This window comes from Pristiophorus japonicus, unplaced genomic scaffold (assembly GCF_044704955.1).
Source record: "Pristiophorus japonicus isolate sPriJap1 unplaced genomic scaffold, sPriJap1.hap1 HAP1_SCAFFOLD_70, whole genome shotgun sequence".
Lineage (NCBI taxonomy): Eukaryota > Metazoa > Chordata > Chondrichthyes > Pristiophoridae > Pristiophorus > Pristiophorus japonicus.
Genome location: NW_027254613.1, coordinates 755,463 through 767,272, shown reverse-complemented (window position 1 = coordinate 767,272; position 11,810 = coordinate 755,463). Strand labels below are relative to the sequence as shown.

The 11,810-nt window shown below is 44.0% G+C and overlaps 1 pseudogene; it reads left to right on the top strand.

Moving 5' to 3' along the window:
- Positions 1-8,357: 8,357 nt before the first annotated feature.
- LOC139256208 (zinc finger and BTB domain-containing protein 21-like) lies at positions 8,358-11,586 on the top strand (annotated as a pseudogene).
- The last annotated feature ends 224 nt before the right edge of the window (positions 11,587-11,810 follow it).

Below are 11,810 nucleotides of genomic sequence, written 5' to 3'. Positions count from 1 at the left end.
CAGAAGCCTAACTACAGCAGCAGCTATCTCTAGGTCTGTATTCCTAGCCTCCCTTGTTTTATTTTTATTTAATGCTGTTACCTTTTTTCAGTGCGCATTTGGCTACATAGCTTTTTGCATCCCCTCCTCTCCCCCCTTTAAAAGCCTATTTGCCTGCTGCCTGTTCTCCTCGGCTGAGCCGACTGCCAGTAGTCCCCACCATTGAGCCACCTGGCGCCTCTTCACCCAGCCAGCCCAGATTTCCCACTCGTCCACTGCTGCTGCTGCCATTAAAATGCAAAAACACACTTGCATTTGTGGCCACTGCCACCTGCTAACTCTAACTTCCTGTGAACAGTGTCACAGGAAACCCATTAGTATGTATGTGTGATATTGTATGAAAGGAGAGAAATTCAGATTTGTAATACTGACCATATTTGCTATGTTCTACATTTTTACTTGTTTGTTTATAAGAACATAAGAAATAGGAGCAGGTGTAGGCCATTTGGCCCCTCGAGCCTGCTCCGCCATTCAATAAGATCATGGCTGATCTGATCCTGGACTCAGCTCCACTTCCCCGCCCGCTCCCCATAGCCCTTTATTCCCTTATCGCTCAAAAATCTGTCTATCTCCGCCTTAAATATATTCAATGACCCAGCCTCCACAGCTCTCTGGGCCAGAGAATTCTACAGATTTACAACCCTCTGAGAGAAGAAATTTCTCCTCATCTCAAGTTTAAATGGGCGGCTCCTAATTCTGAGATGATGTCCCCTAGCTTTAGTTTCCCCATGAGTGGAAATATCCTCTTTGCATCCACCTTGTCGAGCCCCCTCATTATCTTATAAGTTTCAATAAGATCACCTCTCATTCTTCTGAACTCCAATGAGTAGAGGCCCAACCTACTCAACCTATCCTCCTAAGTCAACCCCCTCATCTCCGGAATCAACCTAGTGACCCTTCTCTGAACTGCCTCCAAAGCAAGTATATCCTTCCTTAAATACAGATAGTAGTATTAACCGTCAAGCACTCTTAATTTCCTCGCTAAACTTCTCAGTCTCTCTACCTCTCTCATCCATAAGGTGCTCCTTAAAACCTATTTATTTTCTACCCTAATATCTCCTTTATGGCTCGGTGTCAAATTTTGTTTGATAATGCTCCCGTGAAGTGCCTTAGGAAGTTTTACTATGTTAAAGACACTATATAAATGCAAATTGTTTTATGCATTTGACTTCTTTGTGCATTTGCTAATTTGTTTACTTATCATCAGCACCACCCAAAAACACATCCATTTAAATCAGTTCCTGTCTGTCTCAGGAAGTGCTAGCTTCCCTCCTGAGGGCCAGAGGATCGGTGTCATTGTGAAAGTTTAAGCATGCCTTTGTCGCTTGGTCACTATCTTATATTGATGGCCTCTAGTTATGCTCTTCCCCACAAGTGGAAACATTCTCTATACACTCTATCAAAATATTTCATAATTTTAAAGGCCTCTATTAGGTCACCTCTCAGACTTTTTTCAAGAGAAAAGAGACCCAGCTTGTTCATCCTTTCCTGATATGTATACCCTCGCATTTCTGTGTATACCCTCGCATTGGGGTTACAATTTATTGCCTTGTGCGCCAACAATTCGTTCGGCAACTCAGCATGAAAATTGTGAACATGCTGAATGTGCTGGTTTTTATAATGCAGTATTTTTGATGGTTTTTATTTTTTCAACTTTCCAATTTTGTCTTCTCCCCTCCTGCATGCTGGAGTAGAGTTCCTTACATGAGTCAGTGTTACTGGGGTAGTGTTCTTGGGAGGAAAGGGTTGTTGTAGGAGGAGAGATTGAGTAGACTGGGCCTATATTCTCTGGAGTTCAGAAGAATGAGTGGTGATCTCATTGAAACGTGTAACATTCTTGGAGGGCTTGACAGGATAGATGCTGAGGGGCTGTTTTCCCTGGCTAGAGAGTTTAGAACTAGAGGTCATGGTCTCAGGATAAGGAGTCAGCCATTTAGGACTGAGATGAGGAGAAACTTCTTCACTCGGAGAGTGGTGAAACTTTGGAATTCTCTACCCCAGAGGGTTGTGAATGCTCAGTCGTTGAGTATATTCAAGACCGAGATCGATGGACTTTTGGACACTAAGGGAATCAAGGGATTATGGGGATAGGGCAGGAAAGTGGAGTTGAGGTAGAAGATCAGCCATAATATTGAATGGCAAAGCAGGCCCGAGGGTCCGAATGGACTCCCGCTGCTCCTATTTCTTATGTTCTTGTGTTTCTTGCTTGAGCTACAGGAGCATAATAGATGAAAATTGATAGAAAGGGAAAGAAGGAGAAAGAGCCATGTGCTCTTTACCCATCTATAGTCCAGGGATGATCATCAAAACAAAGTTTGTAAGTTGATGAACCATGTTTTTAAAAAAATCAATTCTGAAAAACAAAAAGTACAAACAGGTTTTTAAAAGAACTGAAAATAATGAAACTGAAACAGAAGAAATAGTAATATTGAAACTGAAATGTTTAAAAAAGCAAGAAGGAACTAAAATAGCCACCGAAAAAATAGCTGTCAAAGCACTGAATTATGCAGTTGTTCCTAATTTTATTTTGAGATCAGTATTACATTTAGTAAGTTGGAAGCTATTTCTAATTTTTGTTTCTGCATGATGCCTATTGGAGGTTATATTGAAAGTAATGGACACCATGGAACCATCACAAGACAATCATGTAATCAAGGTAGATTATCACGAGAAACAATTTGATGGTGTAATTCTCTCCTGTTGTGTTATAATCCAAGTTTTCTAAACTATAATCTTGCTTTAAAGCCTTGGAACATCATGCTTTGTTCATGTCAGCTGTGGATCAGTGTGTTGCACCCTCGCCTCTGAGTCAGAAGGTTGTGGGTTCAAGTCCCACTACAGAGACTTGAGCACAAAAATCTAGGCTGACACTCAAGTGCAGTACTGAGGGAGTGCTGCACTGTCGGAGGTGCCGTCTTTTGGATGAGATGTTAAACGAGGCCCCGTCTGCTCTCTCAGGTCGACATAAAAGATCCCACGGCACTATTTCAAAGAAGAGCAGGGGAGTTATACCTGGTGTTCTGGCCAAAATTTATCCCTCAATCAACATAACAAAACAGATTATCTGGTCATTATATTGCTGTTTGTGGGAGCTTGCGCAGATACATGACCTCATCTCTCTCATCTGGAGGGAGGAGAGCATGCCGGGAGATCTCAGAGATGCAGTGATTGTGACCATTTTTTAAAAGGGGGACAAGTCCGACTGCGGTAACTACAGGGGATTCTCCCTGCTTTCAGCCACTGGGAAAGTTATCGCTCGAGTTCTCCTCAATCGTCTTCTCCCTGTGGCCGAGGAGCTCCTTCCGGAGTCACATGCGGATTTGACCCCTACGGGGCACAACGGACATGATCTTTGCAGCGCGACAGCTGCAGGAAAAATGCAGGGTGCAGCACCAGCCCTTATACATGGCCTTTTTCAATCTTACAAAGGCTTTTGACACTGTCAACCGTGAGGGTCTATGGAGCGTCCTCCTCCATTTCGGATGCCCCCAAAAGTTTGTCAACATCCTTCGCCTGCTTCACGATGACATGCAGGCCGTGATCCTTACCAACGGATCCATTACAGACCCAATCCACGTCCGGACCGGGGTCAAACAGGGCTGCATCATCGCCCCAACCCTCTTCTCAATCTTCCTCGCCACCATGCTCACTTCACAATCAACAAGCTCCCCGCTGGAGTGGAACTAAACTATAGAACCAATGGGAAGCTGTTTAACCTACGCCACCTCCAGGCCAAGTCCAAGATCACCCCAACCTCTGTCGTTGAGCTGCAGTACGCGGACGATGCCTGCGTCTGTGCACTTTCAGAGGCTGAACTCCAGGATATAGTCAATGTATTTACTGAGGCATATGAAAGCATGGGCCTTACGCTTAACATCCGTAAGGCAAAGGTCCTTCACCAACCTGTCATCGCCGCATAGCACTGATCATCAAGATCCACGGCGCGGCCCTGGACAACGTGGACTTTTTCCATATCTCGGGAGCCTCTTATCAACAAAGGCAAACAGTGATGCGGAGATTCAGCATCGCCTCAAGTGCGCCAGTGTAACCTTCGGCCGCCTGCGGAAAAGAGCATTTGAAAACCAGGCCCTCAAATCTACCACCAAACTCATGGTCTATAGGGCTGTAGTAATACCCGACCTTCTGTATGGATCTGAGGTATGGACGATGTACAGAAGGTACCTCAAGTCACTGGAGATATATCACCAACGATGTCTCCGCAAGATCCTGCAAATCTCCTGGGAGGACAGGCGCACCAACATCAGTGACCTCGTCCAGGCTAACATCCCCAGTTACCGGAAGCACTGACCACACTCGATTAGCTTCGCTGGGCAGGCCACATAGTTCACATGCCAGTTACGAGACTCCCTAAGCAAATGCTTAATGCGGAGCTCCTTCATGGTAAACGAGCCAAAGGAGGACAGTGGAAACATTATAAGGACACCCTCAAAGCCTCCCTGGTAAAGTGCGACATCACCACTGACACCTGGGAGACCCTGGCCGCAGACCGCCCGAGGTGGAGAAAGTCCATCCGGGTGGGCGTTGAGCTCTTTGAGTCTCGACGCATGGAGCATGAAGAGGCCAGGCGCAGGCAGCGGAAGGAGCACACGGCAAACCAGCCCCACCGACCCCTTCCCCCGTCGAATGTCTGTCCCACTTGTAACAGAGTCTGTAGCTCTCGTAATGGACTGTTTGGCCATCAAATAACTCACTTGGGGAGTGGAAGCAAGTCCTCCTGGATTCCGAGGGACTGCCTATGATGATGATGTTGGTGGGAGCTTGCTGTGCGCAGATTGGTTGCCACATTTCCTACAGTACAACAGTGATTACACTCCAAATGTACTTAATTGGCTGTAAAGTGCTTTGAGACGTCCGGTAGTCGATAAAGGCGTTATATAAATGCACGTCTTTCAAGTCTTTCTATCTAAAAGAGAATTAGCGCTGCTTTTGGTTTCTGTCACACAGAATCATAGAAATCTACAGCACGGAAGGAGGCTATTTTGGCCCATCGTGTCCGTGCCGGCCGACCAAGAGCTATCCAGCCTAATCCCACTTTCCAGCTCTTGGTCAGTAGGCCTGTAGGTTACGGCACTTTAAGTGCACAGCCAAGTATTTTTAAATGTGCTGAGGCTTTCTGCCTCTACCACCCTTTCAGGCAGTGAGTTCCAGACCCCCTTCCCCTCCTATCTCCTCTAAACCTCCCCCCAATTACTTTAAATCTATGCCCCCTGATTGTTGACCTCTCTGCCAAGGGAAACGGGTCCTTCCTATTCACTCTATCTAGGCCCCTCATAATTTTATACACCTCAATAAGGTCTCTCCTCAGCCTCCTGTGTTCCAAACAAAACAGACCCAGCATCTCCACTTTTTCCTCATAGTCAAAATTCTCCAGTCCAGGCAACATTCCTGTAAATCTCCTCTGCACCCTTTCCAGTGCAATCACATCTTTCCTGTAATGTGGTGACCAGAACTGCATACACTACTGCAGCTGCGTTCTAACCAGTTTCATACAGTTCAAGCAAAACCTCCTTGCTCTTGCGTTCATTAGTCGAGGCATAGAATACAAGTATTCCATATGCCTTCTTAACCACCTTATCTACCTGGCCTTCTACCTTCAGGGATCTGTGGACCTGCACTCCCAGGTCCCTTTGTTCCTCTATACTTCTCAGTGTCGTAACATTTAATGTGTATTCCCTTGCCTTGTTAGACCTCCCCAAATGCATTACCTCACACTTATCCAGATTGAATTCCATTTACCACTGCTCTGCCCACCTGACCAGTATATTGATATCTTCCTGCAGTCTGCAGCTTTCTTCTTCATTATCAACCACACGGCCTATTTTAGTGTCATCTGCAAACTTTTTAATCATAGCCCCCAACATTCAAATCCAAGTCGTCGATATATACCACAAAAAGCAAGGTACCCAGCACTGAATCCTGCGGAACTCCACTGAATACAGCCTTCCAGTCACAAAAACACCCAACCTCTATGATGCCAGAGAAATTTAAAGTGCGCTAGAAATTTTATGAAGTCCATGTAGACACAACCTCAAATTTGAAGGTATTTAGGAGCAGTGCCTTTAAGCACTAGTTCTATAAATGTACTTCCCACAGGGCAAACTCACCTTGGCCATTAGCACCTCACTGGGCACTGGGGCAAACAAGGAATCAGTCGCAGTTAGCAAGGTCGAGAAATGTGCCACCACTAAGGAGTGCAAAGCCCTAACGGGGTCTGTCATTTGGAGATATTCCCTGCCGGTGGACTGAGTAGTGCTGCCAAGCCATTCGTATTTGACTGCCTCGTGCTGTAATGCAGAGAAGGTGGGGCAGCCTAGTATTGGAACTGCCGTCTTTCAGCTGGAACGTTAAACCGAGATTCCCTCTGATGTCTCAGGTGGACGTAAAAGATCCACAGCACTATTTTGAAGAAGAGCAGGAGAGTTCTCACTGGTGTCCTGGCCAATATTCAGTCCTTAAGCAACATCACTACAAACAGATGATCTGATCATTATTACATTGCTGTTTGTGAGAGTTTGCTGTACGCAAATTGGATGCCGTGTTTCCTACATTATAACAGTGACTATACTTCAAAAGTATTTCACTGGCTGTAAAGTGCTTTAGAACATCCTGAGGTCGTGAAAGGCATTATATAAATGCAATGCTTTCTTTTATTATAGCGCAGGGAAGCTCTGGGATTGGTCAGACTCTGAGCACTGGCACAAGTGGGGCAAATAAATACAGTTATCAAAATCGGAACCTCGGGATGTTTAAGTGTAATGGAAAACTGCAACTAAACTAAGTTTGGGTTTTTTAAGACTGTAATAGTTGCCTGGAAGTGACAATAAGGCAATAAATTAATATAGGAATTTAGATGGTATCCTAAACCAAAAGGGAAAAGCAAGAAAGAGCTTTTATAAAATATTTACGATTCTAATGTTGTGGGTCGGGGAAGGAGGATCTTCCGCTTGGATCCAGCAGTAGTCCATGCCAATGCTGTCTTTTGGCGCACTCCATACTGTTGCTGCGTAATATTGTTGACGGTGAAGAATTAGCATCACAGGTCTGTCAGCAAATCATCTTTGGCTGCTTACTGAAGAATATCTATTGCTGGTGTAAATTGATTAGTGGATAATTTACTAACTCGTAATCCATTATGAGGTTTAAATTATCCTGCAACCAAGTGACTGACCACTGCTCAAGTGCTTTATGCTTTTCACGTGAATCCCAGGACTTGGCTATGAAAAGCTAAAGAAGCAAAATTGTCGAAAGAATAAAGAATGGGACACGATTCAAGTGCTTTTTAAATCGTGAATGGAATTCGTAGAATGGATGTGGGAAGCAGAAGGGAACTAGGGTATTTGGTTTATAAGCGAAGGAAACAGTGAGTTAAAAGTAATTCAAGGAGTAACTGCTTTGCGCTTGGATGGTAATCTATAAATTAATGAGTCCATTCTACAGAATGCAAGATTGATTGAAATTAACAGTTTTTGTTTTAGCAACTGGATATCATACAGACTTAGTGCCAAGGCAAAAGGGAGACAAAAATCATGTGAGCAGCTCCTGAATGTGAATCCAAATGGTTAAACAAGCTAGTCTATATGATCATTTCATGTTCTTGCTTTCTGTTCGAAGCTTACAGTGAGGTATTACATTTGTTAAGCCTATAATGTGGATGCTGTCCCATATGAATTGTGACAAACTATATTTGGCACACAATTTACCTAAAACTTTTATTATAATTGATCTTGTGGTCCACATAATGGTTGCAAACTACTAGCTTTTGTTCTCTGATTTATGATGCCCATCAAACCCCTTGCTCAGATTGCAGTACTGTAATCACTCCAAGATATCTATTGGTCACTGTTGATGGTGCACAAAATGAGAAAACTCCTTGGGATGTCTTGACATACTAACTCTTAGTTAACGCTGAGATAAATGTAAGTTATTTTTGGGGCAGGGGGTGCAGGCCTACATTTCTGAGTTTAAACATTTTACAGACCAAAGAAAATGTTGGCATTTTAAGAGCAGTCCCAAATTTTTTTTTTGGTTTCATTTATCGTCATTCTATTACCATTTAGAGCAGGGTAATTAAACAGTGGTCCCTAAGGTGCTCACAAGCATACTTGCTGGCCTTGTTCTGGTGTCTGATATAAAATGTTGAGAACCCTCCTAGCACTCTTGGAATGTAAACTTCGACAGTGGCTGTACACCTCAATTTGAAGCTGTTACATTCTCATGGTACTTTAATACTCTTTATGCTTTCCATGGATTTCTCCAAGTGTGACATTCATTGTTCTGCTGTCTTGCAGCCGGAGCAGACCATGGAAGGATTACTTCACTACATCAATCCAGCGCACGCCATCTCTCTCCTGAGTGCACTCAACGAGGATCGTCTAAAAGGCCAGCTGTGTGACGTCGTCCTAATTGTTGGTGACCATAAATTCCGGGCTCACAAGAACGTTCTGGCTGCCAGCAGTGACTACTTCCGGGCTTTGTTTACCAAGAAGGAGAATGAGAGCCAGTCGGTTTTCCAGCTGGATCTCTGTGAAGCAACTATCTTTGAGAATATTCTGAATTACATCTATTCTTCATCCCTCTTCATAGAGAATAAAAGCCTTGCAGCCATCCACGATCTAGGTGGCAACCTTGGTATCTCTTTTCTAACCAGCATTCCGTCACAGACACCTCAGATTTCCTGCACCCCGAATCCGATTAAAAAGCTCAGCAAAGTTGGTGAAGATGGAAGTAGCTCCCAGCCACGAAGTGTCATTGTATGTCAGAGCCGCAATGACCTTGATAAAAGTAACCTAGATTCTGAAGCAAAGGGAGGGGATTCAAGTCACAAAAAGGGACAATCAGAGGAAGAGCCAAGACACAGTTTTAAGTCCTCGTCTTTGATGAATGCTCTACGGGCAAATTCTAATGCTGTGACCAGAGATATTGATACAACTCAATTATTGGATGATAAAGGACAACCTTTGTTAAAGGATATCCATGGGGCTTTAGGTGACACTAAGTTTAATGAAACTTTCAAATCTCTGGAAGATCGAAACAGTAGAATGAGGTTTTGGTGGGATAGGAGAAATTCCATGAGTGTAGATGGCACCTCAAGTTTTACTGGCAATGTTTCTGATACAAGGCAAAGTTTGACGGACCTCTTGGTAAATGGAAAGCCTTTGTCCAGGCCACAACTTTCACATGCATTTTCATTTCATGGAACCACAGGACTTCCATATTCCCAACAGAAATCTGGGCACGTGCTATGTGTTGGCAGAATGGAAGAGAGTAATTTGCTATATTACGCCAAAGTAGGACCCAGCGTTCAACCTCCAAGACAGCCACCAAACACTCAGAGTGTTGTCAGCAGTGGTCCATTGTTGAAAAGTCTCCTTCGTAGGTCGTTATCCATGGATAGTCAAGTCCCATGCTACTCTTCTTCCCTTGATCTAAAAATGAAGTACGGATCACAGATATGTAAACGTGAACCACTGGAGTTGACTTATGATGCATCATCTCAAAAGTCATCAAACGTTGATGACTCAATTCAACAGCGACTTCTAAAGGATAAGCCACAGGTTGATCAGCCTTGTCGACCAAGACAACTTAATGTATCTCGGTCTGCTGAAGCTGAGGCCATCTCACTACCAACAGCTGTTAAAATAAAAACCGAACCCTGCAGCCCTGTCTCAGATACTTCTGATATAATTAGGGTTACTGTGGGAGAAACTTCTCCATCTACCAGTAAGGAGTTCTCAGTAAAAATGTAGAGAGGAACAGAAGAACATCAATGCTGCCATTGAAGAGGAGGTACCAGGCTGAAAATGCAAAGTTTTCCTTTGAGGAGTCAGAAGCCTTCCAGCAATCTCCCAATATAACACCAAGTTTTGAGGAAAGTTCAAGCCCTACTGCAGATGATACTAATCTTGATCTGTCGAAGACTGAGGAGAACAAGGACGAATATTCTGAGTCTGAATCAGCAATAACTGGCAAGCAGTTTAAATGCAGGACCTGCTTCAAGATATTCCGATCTACAGCAGGTCTTTTCTGGCATGTCGACATGTACCATAACCCAGATAAGACCTATGCCTGTGATATCTGCCACAAGAGATTTCTTACCAATTTCAAAGTTTAGACACACTGCCAGACACAACATGGAGCGGTTATCAACCCATCAGCGGCTACTAGCACCAGTCCAGTTTCAGAAGAAAAATTTCAAAAGAATCTCAGCGATATGATGCGTGAAAGGGAGATCAAGAAGGCCCTTTTTCACAAGTTACGGCGCAAGCAGGTTACCCATAGTTACCCAGGGCTGCGGTCTGAACAAGGATTCAAAAAGAATTTGAAATCTGCAACCAAAGGAGTTTACATATGTACAGCATGTGGAAAGCTGTTCCGCTTACTTTCACGTTACAGGCAACACATGAAGACCCACCCAGGTGAAAAGCCCTTTGTTTGCAAGCTCTATAACAAGGCTTTCCAATCGAAAGAACAAGGTGTTACTGAACCTGTGTGTGAAGATAGTGTTGAACATCAGTGCGAACATTGTAATACCAAGATGTCTTCATTGGCAGAGAAGTCAAAGCATGAGAGGATCTGTAGGAATGTTACTGTGTGCTGCTACTGCAGCCTTAGGTTCTGTTCCAGAGAACTAAAACAAGAGCACGAAAGTCAGTGTGAATACAAGAAGCTAACCTGTCTAGAATGTAAACGCACAATTAAGTCCTCTTTCAGCATGTGGCGTCATCAGGTCGAAGTCCACAATGAAAACACAATGGCCCCAGTGGAACAATCCTGCTTGGATCCAATATGTCACAATGGTGTCTTGACCAAAGAGGTTCAAACTGAAGTAGTAGATGACTCTATAGACAGTCCGAGTACTTCAAAGGAAGATGAAGCATGCAGTGATTCTTCAGAACCAATGTACGTTGACTCTGAAGATTCCTCTTGCTTTCCTGAAGATCTGAGCGTCTCTAGTCGCAGAAATACAAGCACTAAAGATAATCATTTACCTGATGCAGTCTTCACAAATCCCATCCATCTGGAAGACGTGGCATCTGAATCCAACAGCTGCGGCGGGGAACCGGAGGCCCTAACGTACAAAGGAGAACGTGGTCTTTGGCCATGTGAAAAATGTGGCAAGATCTTCACCATACACAAGCAGCTGGAGCGTCACCAGGAATTACTGTGCGCTGTTAAGCCATTCATTTGCCACGTTTGCCATAAAGCTTTCCGTACCAACTTCCGCCTCTGGAGCCACTTTCAGTCCCATATCTCTCAATCCGCAGACCATCTTGAATTCTCTAAACTTGCGAGGAGCCTTTCCTCTCGTCCTCCTCCCCCTCCACCACCACTCCCACCGCCATCCCAGGTGCAGTCTCCTGAGCCTGAACAGCCTTCAAATCATTCGGACCGGTCGACTATCCCACAGGCAGCAGATACACTTTTTTCCCATGCCCTTCCTCTTGCAGCTGCCACCTTTGAAAGTTTTGCCGTAGGACTTTCAAGACTGCTTTCAGTCTGTGGAGCCATGAACAGACTCACAACTGAAATAAGATTTAAGTCTTCTGTGATTTATTTGGAATTCCACTAGATTTATCTATAAAGATAACTTGGAAACAAATGCGCCAAGGTCGTGGACTGAATATAAGGCAATATAATGTACAATCCATTCTCGGAAGGTTTAGAAAAATAAAGAGTTGGATAAGAAAGATGAAAGGTAATATATGGAATTGGTATTACTGATGGAACAAAGTAAAATCTCTAGAATTTTA